Source organism: Strix aluco, chromosome 3, assembly GCF_031877795.1.
Source record: "Strix aluco isolate bStrAlu1 chromosome 3, bStrAlu1.hap1, whole genome shotgun sequence".
Lineage (NCBI taxonomy): Eukaryota > Metazoa > Chordata > Aves > Strigiformes > Strigidae > Strix > Strix aluco.
In genome coordinates this window covers 114,465,216-114,491,649 of record NC_133933.1, presented here as the reverse complement: position 1 = coordinate 114,491,649, position 26,434 = coordinate 114,465,216, and the positions used below count along the sequence as shown (strand labels likewise).

The following is a 26,434-nucleotide window of genomic DNA, read 5'->3' as shown; positions in this document are numbered from 1 at the left end:
CAGAGGAATGTTACCAGAATTTTCTCCATACTGCTTTGTATACTTGAGTACAGCTCGTAAAAATCAATAGGTGTTGGGCCTTGGTTTATTACTTCTAGTTTCCATTTAGTTTTCTCCTCTTACTCATTGATTAATTGTAGTAAATTAAGGTGGTTTTGGAACTTGAACTATAGTTTTTCTTTCCTCGTTTATAACAAAACCTTAAGAACAAACTACTGACAGTTCTACATTTGTAAATGGCTTTCCCTGCCAATTAATTCATTTAGTAAGGACAGTGTGGAGCTGATTAGGACTTTTTGGTTTTTTAATATTTAATATTATGGAAGAGACTTTGCTTTTTAGTTACCCAAACAGAAAATACCAACTCAGTATAGAATAAGCTATCAAAAAAATAATTTAAATAAAGCTTTTCTAACATGATATCACCATAGTTGATTTGAATTGCAATGAAAATATAAATAAAATAAAAAAGCACATTGCCTAACCTGTCACTGCATTGTTAGAAAGGGAAAACTGAAGGTACTTAAGTCAGTCCCTTACACCTTCTACATACCCACATAATTCATCCTGCTAAAGAGGGAACACCTCAGAACAATGAAGCAATACAAAAACACCCGGTGCGATCAGAATACTTGACTTTGTTATAGATTTGACATGTAGTGAAAGTGACAGCCTACTCACAAAATAGAAATTGCCTGCTAACATTTTACATTGCCTCTTAGCATTCCTAGACCCTATTAACCCCTCCCCAAATCAACACACACATCGCAACAGATACTCAGTTCTGGCATGTTAGGTATATCCCACACTGCACATTCATAGGAACAGTTTTGGTTTGTGTCTCTGTAAATTACCACCTGCATTCTACTCAATCTGTAACTCCTACCTGCTAGTGACTGTGGGCAGGAAGGATACTGAAACACAGACCTTGCTACATGCTTCTTGTGGGTCACAGTGCTGACCTGCTGACTAGCAGACAGCATGTTGGGCACAGGGATAGAAAACATGTACTAATTCTTTTCAGTTTCCCAGCAGAGAGATCTGGCATTGAAGCATAAAGTGAGGGAAATTTGCATTGACTTATTCTAGAAAGAAGTTAAACATTTCTAGGGCACCTTAAGTTTGTGGTCATCATTCTAGGGGGGTTTATAAAGAAGAGCTTTAAAAACAAAACAGTCAAAAGAAGAGCTTTCTTCAGTGAGTCTTGATGGTTTTTAAAGGAAGTTAAGATTACCAGAAATAAGCAATTTTATTTCCTAAAGAAAAAAAATAAAAAATAAAGCAGCAACACTTATGCTTAAAGGATTGATATACACAATATATTCCCTAAGCCACTTGATCAAATGAGCTCCTTCCCCAAATCCAAGTGATCAGTCCATTATCTAAAAGGTGACTAAAGTTTGTCCCACAAAACCAACACCCATGAAACAGCCAATAGCTCTTTGAAGACATGCTTCTCCATGTGTAAAACATTTACATCAAGGCTCTCAACTTGAACATCAGTTACATCTGAAAAAAAACTTTTCAGGAGCTTGACAGATACTCAGATGGTTACTCTGCACTGTCACAGCCAGTTTACTAACAGGAATCAAACAACCTACCTCAAACATTAGGTCAGGTCTTTCTCCATACTGTAAGATACCCAGAATAGGGTCAGTATCACCCCCAGACTGCAAACTCCTCTGTGGGAAAAAGATTTTACTTTTCCTTCTATATTTGTATAGTGCACACTGCAGTGGACCACAGGTTTCAAAAGTGAAATCAATACAAAGTTATAAAACAATTCAACTAATTATTAATAGACTTGGTACTAAATTCTCTGCCTCAAAAAACGGATAAATACTTGAATTTAGTGGACAAGCATTTTCTCTAGACCCATCTCAGTGTCAAGTAGTATCCTGAAACAGTATTTGTCTGAGCAGTTCTGACTCCTGTAGCTTCCTCCCTTTTGTATACAGCCTAAAAAAGCAGAAGCAATCACGTCAACCATTTAATTTTTTTTAAGGTTAAAAAATAAAGCAGGAAAGCCTTAGTAAAACAAAATTTTGTTAGAAAAAGTTATTAAAAAATGGTAGTTAAAGATACTCTACACTTTCCAGTGGCCACGTGTTGAACATTTTACATGGTAGGAATCTTTCCAAGTTCAGCTTGTGCTTTCCCAAGCCAAACAAGACATAAACCGCAGAAGCCTGCCCTCTTCTCAGGTTCTGAGAAGATCACAGATGAAGTCGTTCATTATGGTTCCAGCCAAGTAACATGGTACACACGCACCACCCACCCAGCTCTTAAGACATACCCTCCTATTTAGAGGGAATCCACTGTACTAAGAAATGAATCTTTTTTGGTAAGTTCTGTAATTGCTGCTTTTTCCTATTTACTTTAATGGTCACCATAGTGTTTTATGTTAAGGAGACCATGAAAGAGCAGTCGCAGTGGTCTGACATACCAGTTTAAAAATAGAGACATTTGGAAAGGAATTGTTCCAGAGGTTCTAAACTGAACAACATGGATTGCAATCCACTGCTTAAAATTAGCTTTTGTGGTTTGTTTTTAGATATTCCTAGTAACAAACTCAATCTGGTTGCTCTCTCTTGTTTGGCTTTATTGCACCTAGCAATCTAGGAGGCCAATAATAAAAATTTAATTTAAAATATGGCTATTAATGTTCCTAAAGATAGTCTATTACATGAGTAAGCTGTGTCACAAGCCTGAAGTCATTCTCTTTTTTTTTTGTCAAAGGACAGTAAGTGCTTGGCTAGGAGTTAAGAGCTCTACATGCTTTTAGGATTAAATAGGCTGTCAGTGTTAAAACTAGACAGGAAGAAAACTTTCAGAGGGAAGGAACTGAACCCTGGAATGTCTTTGAATTCCTATTCCATATTTAATGAAAAGAATCTCCCACCAAAGAAAAAGTGTTTAACCATCAGAAGTATCCCACATTCCACTTCTGAAATCCTTGGTTAACCTCCATTGTTTACTAATACGGTATTTTCCCCTAGTTAATTGGCAAAGGCAGCCCTTTAGTTTCTTTCCAGCAGGAAACCAATTAAATAGATTCAGGAGCAAAGCAGTGCTACTTTAAAAACAAACAAGAGGGAGGACCCCAGTAGCTGGCTGCTGCTTCTCCAAGAGTTGAAACAAACCATTTGTTTAAAAATTGGAGACACAAAGGCAGAGCATTTCTGTTACACCAGTCAGCACAAATTGGAGCAAGAGCATCACAACCTGAACAAAGGTACTTGGTGGGCTTCAGAGCTCACTTAGGTGGGAAAGGTCAGAGCAGAGCAGTGTAGGAAGACCCCACAATACAACAGAAGATGGGAGATTCAGGGTTTCTTTCATCCATACCAACCTCTGTTCTAAATGGAAAATAGGGAAGTTTTTGCACCAGACATACTGTACCAGCTGTAAGCTAAAGCAGCGCTACATAAGCTTTAAGCCACTGAAGTCTAATAGCGGAAGTCACACAGTTGAGTTAATGGGAAGTTTGGGAATATGACTAACAAAGCAACTATGGAAGTAACTACCAGCACATTTGTAGTCTACCCATACTGTAAAATAAGAAAAAAAACAAACCTCACTATTGAAGGTCTACAGAACACAGTGAAAATGAGAAGGACATGCAGATCAGGAAACATCCAAAAACAAGATTTAAAAACATATAAAGCATAAGCTGACCACATGGGGCTTCTGACTATGTAGTTGTTAGCAAATGAATAAAAATAACTAACCATTTGTAAAAATGCCTGATAAACATGACCAAAATCAGTAGGAAAAAAAATAATCACAAAGCAGTATAAAAGGAACCAACTATAGTCAGAGAAAAATAGCACTAGAGCAAAAATTCAGGCTGCTGAGCAAAGACCTCCTCCCCCAGGTGCTGGTCGGCAATACAGGCTCTTGCACTTGGGCACAACACTTCAATACTGAGTGACAAACTGGGCTTAACTTCTAACCATAGATTTGAATGACCTAAGCTGAGTTGAGGAGGGTACTCCAATACCTGCTAGTGACCTGAAATAACCAGAAGGCCTGTGTTCCTGCAATGCCAACAGTGGTTGGCGACTTAGCAGATAGAAAAAGCAGGCAAAGTGGTATGTAGTGCACAAGGCAATATAATTATCCTGTGACAGCCAGTTTGTACTCTCTCCTGCCTTCTCTACTAATACTCAAAATTAAATGTTTTCTTCTGGGGATATTGGCTTTGCATTTTGGTTAAAGAAAGCATGGTTGAAAAGCGGGTGTTGTGCTTGGAACAGAGGGCAGTGAGGTTTGAGAGGGCTCCAAGTTCCTGGAGAAGTTTCTTCCACAGCCCCTGAGAAAACTACTTAGCTTGTGCAGCTCAGCCTGTGCCTGTGACAGACCAGCCACCAACCTGCTTCCTCCTCAGCCCTGTGCTCTAGTCTTTACCGAAATGGGAACCAACACCTCAGAATTATGACAGAGACATTAAAAGGACTACTGATCAATATGGCAAGCTAAAAATCAGCCTTTTACCACTGTGGCAAAGGAAAGGGATGAAGCTGACAGGTCCCCTCACCAAGATGCAGAGCTCTTTGGCAGCTTCATTCCCACTGGCAGTTCTTATCCTGCAGGATGTTTTCATGCCAACCTGCAAATTTTATAGGAAAGTGAAACTGAATTGAGACATGCAGAAAGCAAGCCAGAATTAAAGAAAAAGAAGGAAGAGCTGAATTACTAGCTATGAGGGATGGAAGGAATATTCGGTAATATTCAGTAATACTGAGATTACAGTAAACACAGAGAGCGCTATCAATCCATGCTAGGATCAATATACTAACAGGAAAATGAAAAAGTGAGATAAAATTAGAAGCCCCACTGTCATGTCTGAATCTAGGAATGGTCAAGAAAATTTCTCAGATACTGCTGTAATGAATTTGTGTAAGTTGCATTCAAAAGAAGTAGAAAAAGTGGAAGTTCTGCTTGTGAAAGCTCTGGAACTGACTTTGTTATGCAGCAAAGAGACCCTTTTGCACAAGACAATTGCTACAAGGACTGGTATGCAGTGGTTGCCTAACTCTTCTCTATGAAAGTCAAAATACACAGCAGCAAAGTGTCTTCACTTGTGCCTCTTTCCCTATTTCATATATTGCCAGTACATTCCAGCAGATTTAAGAACTGAAATCCTGCTGCTTTTCCCTGTTGCTTGATGCATCTGCAGTAGTCAGTATCTTCTGGTTCCTTCTCACTCACTGAACACGAGGAAAAAAAAACTATCCCTAAGTCCACTGACTCTTGCAATCCCCGGGTCTTAACATAAAAGTCGCCAATTAGTTATACAGAACCTGGAACAAACTACTCAGCCAATTTCACATATACATAGAATCTGCTCAAAAAGTAACCATTTGCAGCCAGACTTCAGTTCTACAGACTGCAAAAGAAGGTGAGAAATAACTCCCATTCAGATTTTGGTATATGGTACTACCCCAAAACATCTTATTAAAGCTGAACTTACTAGCAACTAATACGAGGTTTAAAACAAAATCACCTCCTAGCAACAACAAAACAAGAAAAAAAAGAAAAAACCCTCCAGTATTTGAAATAATACAGAAATGCAACCTACAGCTATTTCAATAAGACGCTAAGTTCTTCTGTAGTATTAGTGAGAGATTCAGAACTAAGAATTAAAAACTTTGAAGACTAAGAAGCCCTTGCCTGGTTAGAACCATTCCATGTTGCTCTGAACAAGCCACAGACAGCACATACAAACAACCAGGCAAACGAAGGAATACAGATGGCTCTAGAATGAGCTGATATCATTTACTTTTAAAAATTTTGCTTACTAAAAGTAGTAATTTCCCACCTTCAAACCTTTCTTTGCTATCGGGGCAGATTTTTTGTGGACTAAAGCCAATAAATAGGTTTAAGTTTACATCCTGTTTCATGAACTACAATTAAAACAAACTTTACTTTGCAGCTGTCACCACAGAATGAGTTTGTCACCCCTGCAGTGCAGTTCTTCCTTCTTGTCACAGGCTGAAAAACACTACTCAACTTTTGTAGGCAGATTATATTTATATCTTTACTAAATTTCATTTTAGCTATCAAAGTTCTCTATGTTGGACTGAGCCAAGCTGTGCCTTTAGCTACTGCTGCAAGACTTAATAATACAAATTATGAATGTGTCACTGGAGCTAGATCATCCACACTGCACACTTGTCACTAAATTATGGTATACTGACTCAGTTATAGAGGTCTCAGCTGCCATTAGGGTTACAGACAGAGACTTAGAAAACATTATATTTTGGCTCTGCTTCAGATAAAGATTTTGATTGCTTCCTTCCACAGCAAAATGAAGCATTACAACTATTTTAAGGTCATAAACAATGAGAAAGAAATAAACAACTCCATAAGAAAGCCCCACAATTTCAAGCCAACACACTAGATCATTAGAGAAGAATTTTGCCTTTTACTGGCAAACTCTGACTTTCCCCATCTGCTCCCTCTCTCCCTACTAATGAGCAGGAACAAGCTACATCTATGAAAGCATCTCTAAAGATGACAAGACACACAAGCTTTTCTCTAGATGCTTAGGAACGATCAGTGAGTTCTGCCACTATGTTCACTATCACACTGACAGCAGTGGCAGACTCTTGCCTGCTAGATGAGGAAAATCAGAGGGCAACACTCCTCTGCTTTGTATTAATAGTCTGAAATATGTATGGTATGTTCTTGTTCGTTACACAAATACCGCATGATCATCCGTATGCCACAAATATTTTCCAATACAGACCTCTGCCAGGATATGCTCCATTTCAGTAATCCTTCAGAGCCATTTCAGTGAAATACAGTTGGCAGGCAGAAGAAAGATTCAAAAACTCAAGGCACATTTCAGCTATGTATGTGCATAATATGTCAGAGCTGGTCTCACACTGATCACAAAAGATCATAGAAGTCCACAGTTGTTTCACATTTGCCAGAACAATGACACTACGCTGAGTGTCTACTTCTTTAAGAAAAAAAAGACCAACTCTGCATGTTTTTCCAAGAGACTGGACACAGGTCCTGAAAGTACTTTACTCACACTTTTCCCCTTGTGTTTCAGAACATGGGATATGGTGCCTGGAGAGGTTCGAGGATCTTTAGAAACACATCATTAGAAAACTAAACAAACGGGGAGGTGACAGCAAGCTGCACTGCTCCTAAGAACATGGTGGGGAATGGGTGTAGAGGCAGAGCACTATGCCTGAAGGCATGGGACTCTCAGGGATAGGGATGAAGAGCTGAGGCTAACAGACCTTGGCTTATTTAGCTTTGCACATGGAGATCAAGAAGAGATAGGGTCACTCCCTGAATACACGTGATGCAGGCTAATGTAAATCACACAATGACAGAGGAATTATTTAAGCTAAAAAGACATCATTGACCGCAACTACAGATATGTATAAACCTGTCATTGTCCATTTATTACAGACATTTTCTTCAAGTTTCTAAGAAGCAGAGATGCATTATATGTTTCCATTACAGCTTTCCAAAAGTAGGGGAACAGAAATACTGTTTACTTGTAAGCTCAAAGTTTATGAAAGGAATTATACTATCTACAGTCCAAATTGTGAGGGACCCAAGAAATCCTTTCCTTTTAAATCAAGTAGTTAAAATAAAAAGCAATGAAACTGTAGAATTGTTTTTTTGAACCTCAATTTGCTTTTTAAGCAAGAGATATAGAAAACAATATCAGACATATTGGTTTTAAATTCAATTTAATCTCTCTTCCTTCTTGCCCCACTTTTTCTGCTAGTAAAAAAGATGAATAAATTTTTTTGTTGCACTTAGTACTAAAAAAGTGAACAGAAAAAAAATCCCAGATGAAAATGATTTCAACAAGCTTTACAATTAAACAGTACTTCTTTACACTAAGACATGTTACTCAAGCTGAGCTACTAAAACCTCAATACTTAAATTCAAGCCAATGAGGGAATGATTATGTTTTCTTCACAAGAGGTTTTTCATGTGATCAGATAAAGTCAAGCAAGAACACCATTACACTTTGATAATTAAGCCAAGAACATGAGTGTCAAAGGAAAGGAGAAAAATAAATTTAAAACCTGCCAGTCTGTAAGTATATACTTTTCAATACTATTTCCAGAATATGTATGCATGCAAAAGTGGCATTGTTTGGGAAAATGGAAAGCTACCAACAGCAAATCATGAGCTCAGGCAAATGAAGAATCTAAAAATGTCATTATTTCTGCATATAGCCATGTATTAGAGTAAGCATAATGCAGCACTTTCAGCTCTAGTGATATTTACAGGATGATCTTTTCCAAACAGAGAAATGGATAGACTTTAATTATTTAAACAGAATTTTTACTGCCTTCCAGAAGACAAGATGATAAACATGTGCTACTTTTTTTTGACTGGAAATACATTTAGCAAGTATATCAACTATTTACTATGGAGTACATATAGATCTGTAGCCATGCCAAAAAAAATCACTTTATTATTATCATACTTCCTTATTTGGAGTATGGATTTACTGTTTAAAATTGAAAATGTAGTATTGTGGGACATTAAACTATTAAATCAAGGACCATACATCAAAGCAAAACAGGCTGTGTTAGAGATATAAATATACATATTATATATATGTTATATAGAGATACAAAACTAAAAGCCTAGTGAACCCATTTTAGATAGTACCGTAAAACTGTGCTTCAAAGAGTTACTGAACTTCATCAGAACAAGTGTCTCTCTGCGCCTTGGACTTTGCTAGGAAGTTAACTAGAATGCGGATTTTGTTGTTTTCCTACATTTAAATGGTAAATGAACCAACCCTTTTCATTCTAGACCTCCATAATTAAAAGCGAACTCTGACAAATTCCTTCCTGTGTAGTAGTTTGGGCTGTGTGGTTTTGATTTTTATGGGGTAACAAAACAGCAGTTTGAAAGATTATAAAACCCATCTCTCAAGCACTTCCCCCCCACCCCCAAGCTCCTGTTGACATAAGAGTCCTATGAAAGAGTGGCTGCATTGGGAACTGCATCTGTCTGTGCCCAGGCCAAGAGTTGTCAAGACAGTCAAGGCAAACGCCTACCACAACAATCTCTCCTTTGTCAGTCACAGGGATCTCATGAGAAAGCACCAACCAGTCTAGGAATTTGGCTCAAGGTAGTGTTAGACAAGTCTGAAAAACAAAAAAATAAGGGCCAGACTTTATTTAGATTGACTGTATAAAACTGAACTAACAGTTCTGTTCTGCCCATGAGCTTTTAAAATTGTGTGGTGGCACAAGTGGTCTTAGGGAAGACAGACAAAATTCACCTCAACCCTTTCTAGTCTCTGCACTTACTGGCTTAGTTTGTATTTATCAGCTTGGGAAGATTAATCCCATCACCTGAGTTTGTTTTTTGTTTGGTTCGTTTTGGGTTTTTTTATGCAATGGATTTCTGAGCCTGAAAAAAAAAAATGCATTTTACTATCATCTTACATAGCTGCAGCCCCCATGATCCAGAACTTCAGGAAAACATACTCTGTTTGGATCACAAATTGTACCCAGCACTAGGTTCAGGGACTTCTTGTATACAAAACTAACACTGAACTACGACAATTTTCAATGCATTTAGCAAAGCATTACTAGAAACTGTACCAGAAAAACATACATACAAAACCACAAACAAAGCCCACTACTCTGAGCAAAATCAGTCTGCAGGCAGAGGATTTTAATAAATGAGATGAAATGCCAGGGAAGAGAAGGAATTCAGAACACAGCAATTGGCAAGAGTCCTACTTTTAAACTATTTCCTATTTTCAGGTTTAACCAACAGTGTTATTTCTGAGAGAGAAATCATCAGCTCAGTTCCTTTCTAATGAATACTCAGAAAACCTATATCCTCAAACTGAGTATGTAGATTTTTAACATAAAACCAGTCCTTCATTACCAAATCTAAAAAATGCAGCTTGAAATTATATAGCCAAATACACAAGATTCTGGTCTTCCATATCTTAAGTTTTAACCAACATGCATTTTAAAAATACTTGTAATTACTGAAGGATGCATTAACCTTTGGAACTTCTAAAAATGAGCATTTAATTCCTGCAACATTCTCATCCACCACTGATTTTCGGGGGGGGGGAAGATTGATATGGAAAAAATATCTACCATACTTCTAGAAAAAAAAACAGTACTTAAAGGAATGACCTGACAGTTCAGGCAACCTTTACTTAAACAAGCTCATATATATATGCACTGTAGCATTCTAGGCTACTGATCAGTTATTCAGCCAACAGTTATGTCATCAAAAAGAGGTTCCCTCCTCCCTTTTTGCACATCCTCCTCTCTTTTAACCTTCCCCTCCTACTTGCTTCTTTGCCACAAATCCTGCTTGAAAAATTAGGAAATCTGACAAAATTGTGTTACTGCTCTCTTCTCACATTCTCTTGACATTTTAGGAGGGGGAAAAAAGTGACAAACAAAATCTATTTTCATTATGGTATATCTGCTTATAAAATAAGAAAACATCTTCCTGGAGCTTAGGGTCAGAAGAACTGGCGGATACATTAGCTTGCTAACCTGAACAACCACAAATTATTACCCATTTCCCAAGTACCCTGAAAGCAAGACAAGTAACTTGTACGTGACTAACAAATACTGCCCAGACACATGACCTGCCTTGGGCTGGACATCTCAAGAGATCCACCACTTTCTCCACTGGTGGAAAGGGAAATTTACTGGTTTGCAGAGCCACAGTCATTCACCTGCTTTCCATTTAGATCTTCAGCCAGTGGTTCTGGTTATGCCTCTCGTGCTCTAAATGGGAGTAAGAGGAAAATAGAAAAAAGGAAAGTAAAAGAAAGTACAAGATACTTCCTTGTCAAGGCAGCTAAGATGCTCAGTCTCTTCTCATATTGTCAGGGTATGGTTAGTGTTTAAGCTGCCTGCAAACTCCTTTCCTACAGCTCTACCACTGATGTTTTCCAGCTCTTCTGCCAGCCCTTCTTCCTTAGCACAAAACTTGTCCTGGCCAGTACTCTCAGTCATTGCATCAGCTTCATCTGACTCTGGTGTCTCCTGACCTCTTTCTTCCTCTTAAAAAATCTTGCCCTTGCCAGCACCACTCAGCACTTCACTAACTGCTCCACCAACACTGCCTTCCTGGGGCCCCCTCTCCTGCTTCTATCTTTCAAAGGCAGGAGGGATCCTAAGGAAACAATTCCCTTTTTATCAGCGGCATTTGTCTCTCCTCCTGTTTGCTCCTGGGCAATTTCTTCCAGCCACAAAAATGCAGTTATCTTCTCTACAGAGGGACCTCACAGATTTACCTCCTATTCCAGGGCTCGCTCTCCTTATCCAAATGGGAAATTTCAGTCCTCCTCTCTGACATTTCCTTGGAGATATCCAGCGACTAGGTTAAGCTCTACACAGAGCTCTACACAAACCTCTTATCTCCCCTCCCACACAAGGCTTTCCCAAGAGGCTCTTCCTTGATTAGCCAGCATTCTGCCAGTCCTCCAGCCTGCAGGCTGATCATTATATTCAACAACCTGTATGTCTAAATCGTGTAGAAAGAAGATGCATAATATACATAAAAATGCAGTCTTTTCCTTCTGATCTGAAAGACAGCTAAAATGCTCATCCAGGCACTCAAGATTTCTCCTTTCCTTAGGCTTCAACCAACAAAATTTGACTTTGAAAAGTATTTCTGAAGGGACATAAGCAATGGTCATCCTCACCACATGCCGCCTTGCCATTTCAACCCTTTTTTGCTATTTAATTCACGTAAAAACACCCAAACTCCTTCTCTGTAATTTTAATAACCTTCTCGGGCTTTATCTTGATCATTTTTTACTAATGTTCAAGAGCCAGCTGTCTACTTCTGATCAGCTGGTGACATTGTCCTCCATCACCAACATAGCAATCTATGTCACAGAGATGGACCTGGCAGATCAATCCATATACCTATTTTATTTAGACATTTGTCTTTGGATGAGATGAAGTCTGTCCTAAAATTATCTGGACAGGGATCCAAAAATTACAAATAAGACAAATGCAGGGACAAAAAAAAAAAAGCTGCTCACACCCCACCCTTTCCACATTAAATCACTACCAGGAACTTTTTTCACCACTGATAATTCTTGCAGCTCTTTTTCTATACCTCCTGCAGGTTTTCCAAAGACCTTTTAAAGATGTGAAAACTAGGACCAGATACAGAATTTGAGTATTACTATCATTAATGCTGTGTAGAGAGAAAAATGTTTCTTTTATATATCCCATCAGCCAAGAATTAAATTAGCCCCCTCTCCTCTCCCTGCAACAGTGCACTGGTAACTTAAAGTTCTGTATCCAGCCTGATCCCTAATACTTTTAGCAGAGTTGCCGCTTTCCAGGTTGCAGTCTCTCATGCTATGGTTGTCCAGAAAACTTGTCATTGAGAAATCTGACTGCATTCAGCCACACCCTGCATGCCTACCTTTGGTTTACTCATCAAAAAGAAAGAAATCATTCTCTGTGACTGCTTAGTTATCATTAAAATCTGGGAACGACAGACTGGTAAACAGCATAATTGGTGGCTTTTTTTTTAAGCTTCTGTCTTACAAATGAAACTGTTAAATGGTGTCTGGTCTAGGCCCAGTCCTGGAGCATCTTGATTTCTAGTTTATTTCCCACAGACATCTACTTGTTTATATTTTGCAGTCAGCTGCCACTCCATTCACCCTGCATGCTTTTGCTGACATGCTGTAATGGTTTCCCCAACAAGAAAGCTCTATTGTACAGAACCACAAACTGACAGGCAGAACTAGGAAACCTGTGTCAGGCTCAGCACAGGACCAGTGACAGATGCAGAAAGAAAGGCTGTGGGATCTGCTCTATATTTGTGTGACAGCCCATGGTTCATCTGTTTTTTCTGACGGCCAAGAGCAGCTAGGAGGCATGAATTGCTGTAAAACTCATCTCCCTCTACTTCATCCTGTCAGAGCTGATGATGCAGCTGACAGTCCAGCAGCCACAGGGTCCAAGGACAAAAGCTAAAGGACACATAGGGAAGAGGATGAAGTTTGACAGGTTATATGCACAAGAGGAATTTCAGCTTTGGATTCTCACCTTTACTTATGGTGGTGACAGTGTATGATTATGCAAAATGGGATGTCCTCACCAGACTCCTTAGCCTTGTCAGGAGACTGCATTTCGTACAGTCCTACCCTGTCACCCCTACAGAAGAGGGAAGAACCACAGGGTGAAAGATGAGATCCCTCAGCATCAACGGCTCCTGCAGCAGCCAGGGACACACCACACTCAAAGGGAAATTCTGCTGTGCAAGGTATTTACATGCCATAACCAAACCAAAGTCCTGTGATCCCTGTGCCAGAGAGGTTACAAAATTACACCTTGAAACACTTAGGCAGAACTGAACTGTATAGTTTAGTGATGAGAAAAGTGCATACAAGCTTCGGGTAACGCTCCTTGCTGTTCAGTGCCAGCCTAACTCCACTGCCATTCAAGCCAGGAGGTGAAATTCCCATGGACTTCCTGGAGCAGAGTCTAAAGCTATCACCTGCCACAGTTCTTCCCCTCCTTCCCTCAGGTTTACATATCCCAGATAATTTTCTCTTGGGAAGTGTTATTCAGATTACCACAGCTGAACAGTTATTCATCTGGCTGGTTCATGACAATAAGATGCCTTTTTATCAGATCAGATGTGAGAAGCTCTTTAAAAGGCTTTTTTACAGAAAGCAGCTACATGATTTCCTGAAGACAGAAAACCTCAAAGCATAGTGATAAAAGGTATTTTAATAGATCCCTTCATACTAATACAGGAGATACTGTGTGCTGAAAACAGGGAAATACATTACATTTCTAACATGATAAGCCAGAAGATTTAATTACTAGGTTTGCTTTGAACCTGACAGCTATTACTACTCTACTAATTCCTAGATGCACTTGCAAAAGAAGCCTTGTCATTTTAGACTTCTAAGAAGGGGTGGTCTTAACTTGGATTTAACTACCAGATTTACTATAATATGTGCAATGGGAAAGCACATGCAATTAAGCCTTCATGAGAAGGCAACTCCACACACACACACCCCTGATCATTAAAAAGTTGGAATGGAAAATGTCTTCCCTGTCTTCCTGTGAAGAACAAACAATCAAAATCTACTGTTAACAGAAATCAGCATTTCATACCTATCTTACTAGAGAAGGTTTTCTAATCCTTCCAGATGCAGTAAAGTTCATGAAATATTCTTATAGAGGAAGGGAAATACAGGCATGTTACACCACTTTGAACAGTCTTAATATGATGTAGGAAAAAAATGTGTTTTCCACATGGCTTGAAAGTCTAGTTTCTTAAGGAGAAATATTAAAATAATTTGACTATGATTTGGATGGAAGTGCCAAGTGATGTAAAAAAGTCTGAATTCTAGAAAATTTCTATCCATCCCTCAGACATGTATGAGAACATAAATCCATTTTTTAATTCCTCCATTTACAAATATTTTGTAAAGCTATTGTTCATTTGAGGTACTAGAGAGAAATTAAACAGGAGTCTAAGGGCAGGTTCAGCCTGACCTAGAATTCCACGGAGATTTAATCTGACCTCATTTTGACAGTCAATCACAAAGGGACCAGAGAAGCTGCTGCTCATCTGTGATACTTTGAAACACACAAAGTATTCGACTGGAAAAAAGGTAGTATTTTTTTTATGAAGGAAATTTTCATTTTCATTTTAAATGCCCTAGATTCCCATTCCTGCAATCCTGAAGCACCTACACTCCCCCTTGAAACCTGAGCACACAAGACATTGATTGGGTGAAGAGAATCACACAGGCCAACTCCTTTCAGGCCACAAAATGTCTGCACAGCATGCGACAGAGGTACAGAGGTTAACAGAGGTACAACTGCATTTTGTATAGAGTACAGCCAGATGGACAGACTTGGCAATGGTTTGATCACTGCTGACTGGCACTGAGCTACACAGTGAAAACAAAGGCAAAATAGGAGGCAAGAAGAAATTGATATAACCGCCTTATCCCAAAGCATACTCTCCCTATATCCCTGGAACTTTGTGGGGGTACTCCCCTACACCTGTTGGATTAGCACTATGCAGTGACTGTCAGTGCTCTTCCCCTGTATCTTGTGTTGCATCAGCACATTTACCAAAGGCGCTGTATCAGTTGAGAGGACTATGGTCCTTTAATGGAACAGGGCATTAGATATGTAATTTATCTTCAGTTTTCTGCCTCAAGTTTCCCATGTAGCCTCAAAACCAAGCCAACCAACATCCCCCTACACACAAAGAAGAACAGAGAGAGAGTGTAAAAGAAGATGAGAATGATCCAAGCAAGAATTGTCAGGAAGGAGAATACAGCTCTGTATACAAGGTTCACAGTCCCTTCTCTGTGTACTCATCTACAGCATGGCATGCAATGCTGTAATTCATAACACCACAGTAGTCAAAGGCCCCTGTTCAGCCTGGCTGCCTCCATGGCTAACACCAGACAATCCTCCAAGAAGGTTCTTAAATAACTCACATCTTTCTTGTCATACAGTACTGCTTGCTCATTTACAGACAACCAAGTCTTTACACATTAAGAGTTCATATACTTTCAAGATGTACCATCAGATGCCCAATACTTGTTTGTTTTGAAATAGATTGCCCTGAAACCACTCTGCATTTGTGTGCTTTGCATATGTGGTGCTTCCCCAAAATAGATGACATCTGCCAAAGCATACTGCATTGAGAAGAAAAACATTATATTTACATTATTCTTTTCTGAGGAACTTGTATCTTGTTTTCTTTGATAGTTTCATTATATTACTTAACTGTTAACATCCATAGGAAATGTCAACATTCAAAACCCTCAAGTATTTTTGGAAATAATTTATGCAAAGTATCCCTATTTCAAAATATCCTCATTTCCTTGTTTCAGTGTACTGAATGGCTGCTGAGTAGGAAGGAAAAAAATGAAACCGGAGGAGGTTCTTTGTATTATTATTATTATGAAAAGTAACTGTTGTTTTAGAGAAATATGAGCACAGTATATTGAGAAAAAAGTTCTCAGGCAAATCAGGGAATCTTTTCTGATCCCTGCAGACTTCCTATCACTGTAGGTATATCTTAGTTTTAAATGGCAGGAGACACCTCAATTAAAGAAAAAGTCAATTTGGCACTTAGACTCCCTAAGCATATAATGATGGAATCACAGAAGATACTGTTATCATGAAGCCCCCTTGAGCATTTACAAATGCATCAGAACATGATGTGCTTATATCTGATGTATGTATTCAAAAATAAGATGTCCATACCAAATAGGAACATAAGTCTTTTAAATTATTTCTTATTGTCATATTACAGCATTTACCATTTTCAAGTACTGGAGTTCTGAATATCTCCACTGAGTGGAAATAAAGCTCTGATGGATGTCTGGGAGGGATCTCATTGAGGAACCTCTGATTTTCTCCCACTCCAGCACTGGAACCTTTGGACAGCAGACACAAAGACTTTGGCTAACATGAAACATCTAAGCTCAGGTCTACACGTTCTATTAAAAAAATATTTCCCACACATTTCTTGGAAGACCTACTTGCTGATGGTCAGATACTAACCTTCTCCAGCCCTTCAGCAACTTTCAAGAACAGATACCTCCCATCTTCCCAAACACCACCTCCAAGTACCTGTTTAGAGGCAAGCCATTCACTTTTAGCTTCACGTAGTGCTCAGTAAGTCCTTTAAGCTGCTCTCTTCCATCAAACACTGACCCCACAGCCTTGCTCTGTATGTGCTGGTTTTCCCCTCCTGGAAGGCAAGCAAGCAGTCTTCGATGTGAAGGAATGAGGCATTTTGACTTGCTAACAGTTTTACACGGGCCTCGCAGTAATGCAGACAGCTACATAGGGAAAAAGATAGGGCTGCTAGTTCTAAAACAATTAAGTCGTACTTTAGTTAAAGGTTATTTTCTTCATTTGCTTCAGATTCTCTCCCTGAACCCCCACCCCCAGATTAACAACTTTTTAGCATAACTCACGAACATTAAAGAAACAAAACCCATAGAACAAAAAGTCCATAAAACATTTATCAGAAATTTTTAAACTAGAAAATATCTAGACCTTGTCAGACTGACAGATTTCTACCGTCTTAAGCCTACTTCCCTCAAGTCTCTTTAACTATATTCTTTTTTTTTTAGGAAAAAAATAATTTCTTCTCTTTCGTATCAAACTCCAGATACTGTGAATTCTTCAAAACATCTATAACCAGCAATGCTAGATAATTCGCATGTCACCCATGCTAAGGGAGTCATATGAAAGTTCCCTTGGTATTGAGAAGACAAGTGGATTTTCATGTTAGTCAAGGTGATTTTGACAGGACATCCTGATGTGCACATCCACATATTGTTTTACCCTGGCACTCTCCAAGTTGTAATTTTAGTAACACTCTATCCAACACAAACTGTTTTGTTGGGTTTTTTGTTTGGTTGGGGTTTTTTTGTTGTTTTTTGTTTTTTAAGAAAAGGCACCACCTTCACCCTTCTTCTAGAGTTCAAGATCAGAATTAGTTGATACCACAATGAGAAATACACAGTTATTTCAATGAAAATAATGGTTCAGTCTCAAGGGGTGAGAAATGAATCTGTATGAGAAAAGATGCCAAGGTGAGAGAAAAAACAGACATCCTGAACAACCCTACTGCCCTTCCAGTGATCCCTCCTGAAGCTGCCACTAGCAGCACTGTACCATTTTTCTGGCAAGCAACATCACTATTACTAGCACAATGAGGGGACATGATGGTTTGACTATTCCTTAGATTGGCAGCTATGTTGAATCATCCCATCCAAAGGCAACAATTCCCACTAAGTAACAAGGACAAGCCTGCGATGGTCTGCAGACCAGTACAGTAGAATCATGGATGAGAGGAAAACAAAACAAAAACCAAAAGAAACCCCGAAAAACCCACGCAGACCTTTCAGACAAGAAAAAACAAAACAGTGATCTTCCCAAGTAAGAGCAGTCCCTGAAAACACATTTAACTAACTATAATAAAGCTCCATAGCAGTAGCCTAAATTGAAAGGCAGGGAACACAGCCATAGACATTATATTTCATTGAAATCTGTGAACTTCAGCTGTTTAAGGAGCTAATGAAAATGTGAAGTGACTGGTGAAAATATTTAGCACTAACTGACAGTTTGCTAAAAAGACTATCACACTCTTTGGATTATGAGTTGTCTAAGGATTTGTCATAACTTGATTTTAAGCTAAATATCTAACATGAACTGAAGATAGAACTACATTGCTGCTCCCTCTGAAGTGAGATTTTTCAAAGGCAATGTCAACCTAGAACAAAAGATGAGAGAGAAGTGGGTTATCACCCTACTAATGACTCTTCACAGATGCAAAGGGGACAGTAAAACAAGTAAATACTGTATGTTTCACCCTCAATAACAATCACTGGTAAAATATTCGAGAATGGATTTTCAGACATAAATCCATACAAAGTACATGGCTGATGCTGCTGCTCCAGTGGGACATCACCTAACGGAAGGAGACGACTATGGGAGGTTACACATTCTGAACACTACCACAGCTGATGCCCACCAACAGCAGTGATTTGATGTGAGCCAAGCTCCAACAGCATTTGCTCAGGCAGGCAGCAGAGGTGAGAAACTGCAGCAGAGAGAAGGATGAACTCCCACTATGGAGAACAGGTCCCTCAGAGCCATGTGGATCCAAAGTACAGGGCACAACCGAACAGACATACTGGAGCCAACAACAGCATGGACAGGTGCCAGGGTCAGCAGCACTGTTTAGTGCGAGCCTCACACAGCACAAATGCTCCTAGCATAACCTTTCCCAAGGCCGGGGACTGTCACATCACAAGAAAAACAAACTAGCTTGGAGCCTCAAGATAAACTTACACTCTGCAGGTGAGTATGAACAAATGAAAATCCATGAATTTATAAAGCTTTTAACTGTTTACCATCAGAGCTGCAGATTAGATAATACACACTGCACCCTTAGGAAGTGGTCAGCGTCAACACATGTAGCAACGACAAAGTTCACCGCCATGTTGTGCTTAACAGTCTTTACAGATTTCACCTCTGTGATTAATAAGAAGAGTTGCCTGGTCTGTTTTACTTGCAGCTTACCTGAGGCACAAGGGCTGTGACCCCAGCTTGGTGTTAGGAGCAAGCCAGAGCCCAGCAAGCTCCAAGTCAGGTCCTGAGGATCAGCTGAAACCATACCTCAAGATGCAATGGGCACCAGCAGCTCATCTGAGCTGGCACATGTATCCCACAGCTATGACTGTGGTTATCACACCTCTCCCAGCTTTCCAGCTGCAGTTAGTGAAACCTAGTGAATGTTGTCACAATACCTTTGCTAGAAAGCCACACACTCACACAACTAGTAAACAATGATTAAATTACTAGGTTGTGCTTGTGTCAAAGTAGAGAGAAATGTCATCTGCAAACCTGTCAAAATCTAAGATGTCAACAAATATCAGAAGTACAAAGACCTCAGAAAAAAATTGGAAAGCTTTATTAAGAGTTGTGGGTTGGGTTTTTTTTAATTTAAATATGGACCACCTCTCCACAAATCTAACACGTCTTGTACATTTGGTCATCACTTTTTCCACAAAAGAACTGACAGCACACAAAGGTAAAAGTAATGCATTATTAATCTGAAGAAAGTAGGTGTAGGTGTTCTCTTCTCTGGGCTCCAAATGCATGACAAGAAATACATTATACATGAAGGAAGGTGATTGTGCAACATTAATCAAAACAGCATGAAGAAACAAACAGAAGAGCATCAGATGTATTCAACAGATATCAGTGTGCAAAAGTGATCAGCTAATTGAAAGGGTCACACAGGGTATGTTTATGCAAAACAAATACAGATGAGAAATACAGAAATAAGACTGAACTGTTTCAGTTTGTGTCCTGTCAACTAACATTCTCCATTCAGGCAACAACCTTTATACAAGACAACTACAGGAATCCTCAAAGTTTCTGGGTGTCTAAAGAATTGCTACTGAGAGATAAAATTAATAAAAAAGACTTAAAATAATTATTTTAACAGAAGGGAATTCACATAAGCAGAACATTATTATAATAGATGAAGAATGCTATTAGAATATAATGTTTAAAAAGCCGAAGAGCCTTTCCTTTCTCATCATGCACTTTCTGCAGTATTATAAAGCAATTTGGGACTAAAGACTAAACACTTGATCCTCCTCCATATTCAAAATTGTTACAAAAATACCCACAGAGGAAGTAACAGTCTAATTTGAGATAGGGTCAAAAAATAGGAGCACAATACAAATTGATTTGTAAGCAACTGAGCCAGCAAAATCCAGTTTCCTAGGAATGTGTGTCAAAGTTGGAAGAGTTCAGACTGCAGTCTCTCCTTCAGCAGGCATCTTTCCATCTGCCTCGGCTGCCTACTGCCAGAAAACTTGCAAGGGTTATTGGAGATAAGCTTCTACCCCTCTCACAAATGCAACTGGAATTGGTCAAAAGGTTTGAAAGTTATTGAGAGCAAGAGACAGACATTCACAGAGTTGCACATAATTTCTATTTTCTCAGAAAACCAAAGTAAAAATATGTATATACTGACTGCAAATAGCTTGGTCTTGAATTTGCCGTTGCTGTTACAAGATTACACTGAAGACATAAGCCTAACCACACAAGTCAGAGCATCACTCTCATTCCATCTGAATAGAGGTATTTCTTAATACAGGTATAGAGAGATTAAAGGAAAACTGTTTCCTTAAGTAGCAATAGAAGAAAAACCAGAGTTAAACAACATTCATTTTCCTTCTAAAAGGACATAAACATTGTCTAAATCAGCAGGTGCAGAAAAATACAATTGCCTTAAGCAATATGGCATGACCCCTCCTGCCATTCCAGGGAGGAAGCATTTGGGCAGAGAGTGGGCTCTGCATACCCACACCATCACACCTAGCCCGTGTACAGGTCACTGTGGGCAGGCAGCCCTGCCTGAAAAGCATGCATTCCTCCTGGGAGGGCCTGATGCCATGTAACAACATCCCTGAGTACCTGGTAACAGTTGGGCATTTCCCAAAAGTCCTTCAAGCAAGAGCATCTGGCTGTACTGCAGTCTCAGGGCCACAGCAGATCCACCACCCTGAGTTACTCTGGGGACCACACTGCATGTGTGGCTTCAGCGGTCATCTATCAGGTTCATCTATGGTAGGAACAGAAAAACTGATCTGCCAGGAAGATCCTTTTAAATACCAGAAAAACTTAAATAGCCCCATGTTCCTCATAGAATCACTTGGGTTAGAAGGGGATCTTTGAGGACCATCTAGTTCAACGACCCTGCCATTGGAAGTGTTCAAGATCAGGTTGGATGGGGCTTTGAGCAACATGATCTAGTGAAAGATGTCCTTGCCCATGGCAGGGGGGTTGGACTAGATGACCTTTAAAGGTCCCTTCTAACCCAAAGCATTCTGTGATTCTATGATCAACAATAACCCGGCTTCCTTGCCGCTTCTGCTACCCCACCAGGAACAGGCTGCACAGGTCTGCCACAGTTTGTGCATACCAATTACCTGCAACAGGAGAAAACTACTCCGAGTCTGCATTGCTTGACAAAATGAAAGCTTCATTATCAGCATACCCAAATCTGCAGAGAATGCTCAAGGGCAATGTGCTGAGAAAAAGACAGACACCAGAAGTCATAATAATGAGTGCTTCAGGAAAGCCAGTGTAGGTGGAACAGCATGTGATCACTTTTGACAGTTCTGCCATATCTGCCCCCTACCAGACATCGTTTAGAGAAATTCAAGTGTAAAAAATATTTTTATATGTAACATTATACAACTTACAAAAATTATATATAACCTATTTTATATACATATACACACAACTATATATAAAAGGAGATTAATATCTGTGAGATGAAGAAATCCACACATGGTTGCCTCTCTATGGATTCTCATCAGCAATAAAACATGAAGCAGACCGTCTGGTGAACAGCAATAGCAGAAATAATGAGCATAGGAAGAAGTCGATCACGTACAGGTTATGGTGGGCAAATAATGGATTGTTGCCTTAATATATTTTCCTAAATTCATCTTCATATTCCTCACTAGATATAAGAGATTCCTCACTAGATAAATATAAGCCCTCCACAAGGGCTGGATGTATACAACAGTTGTTCAGGTATTATCCAATTCTTATGCTGCGTACAACCTATTTACTAGAGGCTGGAGTTAAGATGAGGGCAGGTCAGCTGAACTTTCTCCAAGAACCACAGTGATGGCTTTCACAGATTGTAATTCATAGTGGAGGTTTATGATAACAGGAAATAACCCCAATACTCCAGAAACAGAACAGTCAGTAAAATTTCCAAGTGAAAGTCAAGAGTAAATCTAAAGACTCCAAAGCTTGGGAACCTAGCTACTCAAAAGCAAAGCAGTGATCCCTGTGAACAAAGTTGAGCATTTCTACATAGTGAAGAAAATTATGCCTGAACCTGATAAGCTGCTATTTTCCAGACAACCTGCAAGACCCATCTTTGCTCCCAAGTATTTCAGATGATCTTCTGGATACCACACAGTACAAAAAGGTTATATTAAGTAAACTTTAGTCCATTTCTTCAATCATAGGTCATTTCTATTCAATGTAAACAGGATGTAGTTGTATTAAACTGCCATAGCAGTACCTAGAAGATAGCAGCAAAGTATTTTAATGCAACAAGCTACCACTCACTTGCTATTCTTTGAATGAAAAGATGGAAATGATGCTGTAAGAAGGAAATAACATTGTCTTGCCAAGACAAGAATCATCTAACGAGAATTTCTTTCCTCACAGTAAATAAGACTACCAGACACATTCACTTTCTCTGTTCCTCATTTTCTTCAGCCTTCTTGAGAAAGGACATTTATGGTGTCACCACCATAAATGGCACCATCAGCAAACAATCAAGCTATTTGAAAACCCATTTTCTACTACCACTGCCAGCTCCAGTATCCATTTACTGCACACACAGAAAACCTGTAAGCATTTCTGATCTGATTTGATTATGAAATAGAAAAATCATTCCCTTCACTTTGCAGAAGGCAGCTAGAAGAGCAAGTGTATTTTCAACAGCTCCTCCCACCCATCAGAAGTGAAAAATAGAAATTATCATTATGATCTTTTTGTCTGATCTCCTTCAAAAGGTCAGGGAAGAATGAATATTATGAGCTCATTTCTGCAAAGCAGAACAGAAAAGGATCCTGTCTTATAAAAAGAACAGCTGACCACAGCCTAAGTTAGGCACACGAGAATTGCTAAACCATTCAAACTGAGTGGGGGGTTGGTTTATAATTGGTTTCCATTTCCTTTTTGTAACTCAAGACACAAAAAGCAATACAGTTAAAAGCAAATCTCCTAATCAAACCACAGACTAACTCAACTGCCTAACTATTAATACTAGTCCACAGGAAACATAGTGAGAAATATAACAGGTTCTCATTTCCCTGCCACATGAGGTCTCTATGAGAGAAAAGGTCTACGTGCTCAGATCAAACTGTGGGATGATCAGAGTTGTTATTTTTCCCTGAATCAGCACTGGGAGGGCAAACAACAGTTTTCTGCCAGCCTATGAGAGCATTCTTGTAAATACACCAGATACACTGAAGCCATTCATACCCCCAGCATGGCACTGCAGCCAAAACTCATGGCTAAGACAGCAGCCTTGTCCTTTGGCTTAAGTGAAAGAAAAGTTGTCAGAAGTTATAGAGAAAACCCAAAACATAGCAAATGTGACAAAGACTCGGAATGTAGTACTGGAAAAAGTGATAGAAACAAAAGCACTTAAGCTAATACATAATCTTTTCTCCCCAAAAAATTATTGCCTTAAAATACTGAAATATGCAAAATCCAGACTGTAAGTGAAGCTAGTTTATAATACTGTGCTTTAAGGGCAAAAATCTACAATAACTGTTTGCAGGCAATAATCACATGATTTGATCTAGCAGCTCCTAGAATAGGAATGGGGGTGATTTAGAAAGGAAGGGAAAATCAACCCTTTGTTTTATCTGAAGGATGGTTCATTCAGATTGAAACATCCCTCGTTGTGCATTATTATTTCAATAACAGATGGTTTGTCCCCCTCATGAACATGATAATGATTGCACAAGAGGATAATGAGACATGATGGCCAGGAAAAGGAATAAAACTTCATCCAGGGGAAAAAAAAAAAATCTTGTCTTTTTCAAGTAGCTCCTAAGCAAAAGCAAATATTTTCATCACCACCACCCTCTTCTCACTTGATCTTGCTTCTGTCAGGTATTTAACAAACTTCAAGTCCCTTTTGTTCAAAGTTCCCTTTGACTGATGCCCTAACATTACCAGGAGACAGTCACTTAAGTTCTCCCACACTGTAAAGTCCCATCTGACTATAAACAGACCAGTTTCTTTAAAGGCACAAATCTGCCCTTCAGCACACCACATCCTCACACACCCTTCTCCCCCCCACCCCACCCCTTCAGTTCATCTCATGCCTATACAAGAAGCACACACAAGCAAACAGAGAGGCCAGCAACCAGGAGTTTGAACCACTGATATAATCTCTCCAGTAGCACTCTGCCCAAGAACATTGTAACTTCAGCTGTAGCCACTCCTGGGTCAGCTCTGATAAGCTAACCTGAAATGAAGCAAGCCATTTCACAATGTAAACAGTTGTTTGGCTACACGGGGAACAATATAAACAAATGGATCTATTTATAAATCATCGTTGAGGCTTGTTGTAGGACAAAGAATAATATGTTCCAGGGCAGAAATGCCAGTATTTCCAAGAATACAGTGGAAATTCAAACAGCTTCCACCTTCTTCCACCAGCCTGCCCCACTGACACTCCCTGTTCCTATTCTATAGAATAAAAACAGTGATACAGGGCCTGATTTTTAGGAGAAGATACCCTTGATTCAAAAAGACATTGGGGATCCAGGGTTAGGGGGGGCACAACCTTGTTATCATATGGTTTCTTCCAGAACCTCAAAAAAGTCAGTGGTAGCATCTCTTCTGTGCAGTGAGGGAAGAAAAAAAAGAAATACAAGCACGAAAAAACCGAGTCCTACTCCTACTTTTTCCACCCTGCAACCCAAGCAAACCAATTTCTCTCCAAACTGCACACTCTACTTGTACCTGAGAACACCGGCTGTGGATGTCGGTGCACGCACCCCTTTATTTACTATTTTCACCCCCTCGAAGAGCGGCTACTGCACTCCGAGGCACCGAGCTGTTTCAAGAAGCCTCCGCTCATCCAGGGGAACGGCAGAACAAAAACCACGCGAGCCTAGGTCACCGTGCCCGACAGCAGCCGCGGGAAGCCGCGCGGCCGGCAGCACCCCGGCACCCCTCCCCCTGAGGCAGCCCGGGGGCTGCCGTGCCCGCCTCGCCGCCCGGTACCGCTCCCGAAACCCGGCGCCCGCCCCCCGCCTCGCCGGCGGAGGGAGCGGGAGGCGCTGGTGCCCGGGGCACCCCCCGCCACCGGCAGCAGAAGTGCCGCTGCGCGGGCCCTCCCCGCGCCCCCCCCCCGCGCGCGCCCCGGAGGAGCCCCGCCGCGGGGCACGTGCGCCCGCCGCGGGAAGCGCCGAGCGCGGCCCCTTACGTAAAGGGATGTGGCGCCTCGCGCGGACCCGCGCGGCTCGGCGTCGCCTGCCGCTGCCCCACCGCCGCGGCGTGCAGCGGGGACACCCCCCTCACACACACACCACCCCCCCACCCCGCCCCGGGCTCAGCGGCGCCGGCGGAGGCACCCCCACCTCCCGGCCTCGCCCCTCCTGCCGCTCCCCCCCACCCCCCGCTGCCCAGGACGCCTTACCCCGCCGCTCCAGCCTCTGCCGGCACGGGGCGACCCGCGGAAGATGCGCGGCGCCCCGCGCTATCCCGCGGAGCCGCGGCAGGGCGCCGCCGCCCCAGGCATGGTCTCCACCCCCCGCGGCGCCGTCAGCCGCGGAGCCGGAGTGTGCGCGGCGGGCACCGCTCCCGGGCTTTTCTCCGGCGGGGGCGGAGGAAGAGGAGGAAGAGGAGGAGGGTGGGGCGAGGGCGGGCGGGGGCGGGCGCGCCCGCGGCTGGGCGGGCGCCATTAACCGCCGCGCGGCCACCGCCGCGCGCTTTGAAGCGGCCGCCCCGCCCCGCCCCGCCCCGCCCCGCCCCGCCCGCGCCCGCCGCAGCGGCGCCCCCTGGCGGCGCCTCCCGGCGCGGGGATCCCGGGTTTTCCCGCTTGGCAGCGCCGGGCGCGTTCTCTGCGCGGGTCCGGGCGGCGGCCGCTCCCATGGGCGCGCCCTGCCGCGCCGACGGTTTTCCCATGGGGTTTTTTTCATTTATTTTAAGGACTCGCCCCTCAGGCTGCCCTAGGGTGACGCCCCCCGGCCCAGCAGGTCATTCGGCGGCAGGAGAGGAACGCCGGTGGATTGATTCTCCAAAGGAGGGCAGGAGGGTTTGCCTTGCTTGCGAGGAAGGGGAGAAGG

The 26,434-nt window shown here is 41.2% G+C and overlaps 1 protein-coding gene across 11 annotated transcripts in view; it reads right to left on the bottom strand.

Moving 5' to 3' along the window:
• Positions 1-25,965, bottom strand: part of RNF144A (ring finger protein 144A) — a 69,001-nt gene extending 43,036 nt beyond the window's left edge. For 2 of the 11 annotated variants that reach the window (XM_074820000.1, XM_074820006.1), the window contains exon 1: positions 16,632-16,752. The gene's annotated coding sequence lies outside the window, so the exon portion shown is untranslated. Of the gene's footprint in view, positions 1-1,843; positions 1,862-4,540; positions 4,587-9,056; positions 9,079-10,717; positions 10,770-16,631; positions 16,753-25,785 lie in introns of those variants that run through there. The other 9 variants (XM_074820007.1, XM_074819999.1, XM_074820005.1 and 6 more) reach the window with 9 other exon arrangements.
• Positions 25,966-26,434: the final 469 nt, after the last annotated feature.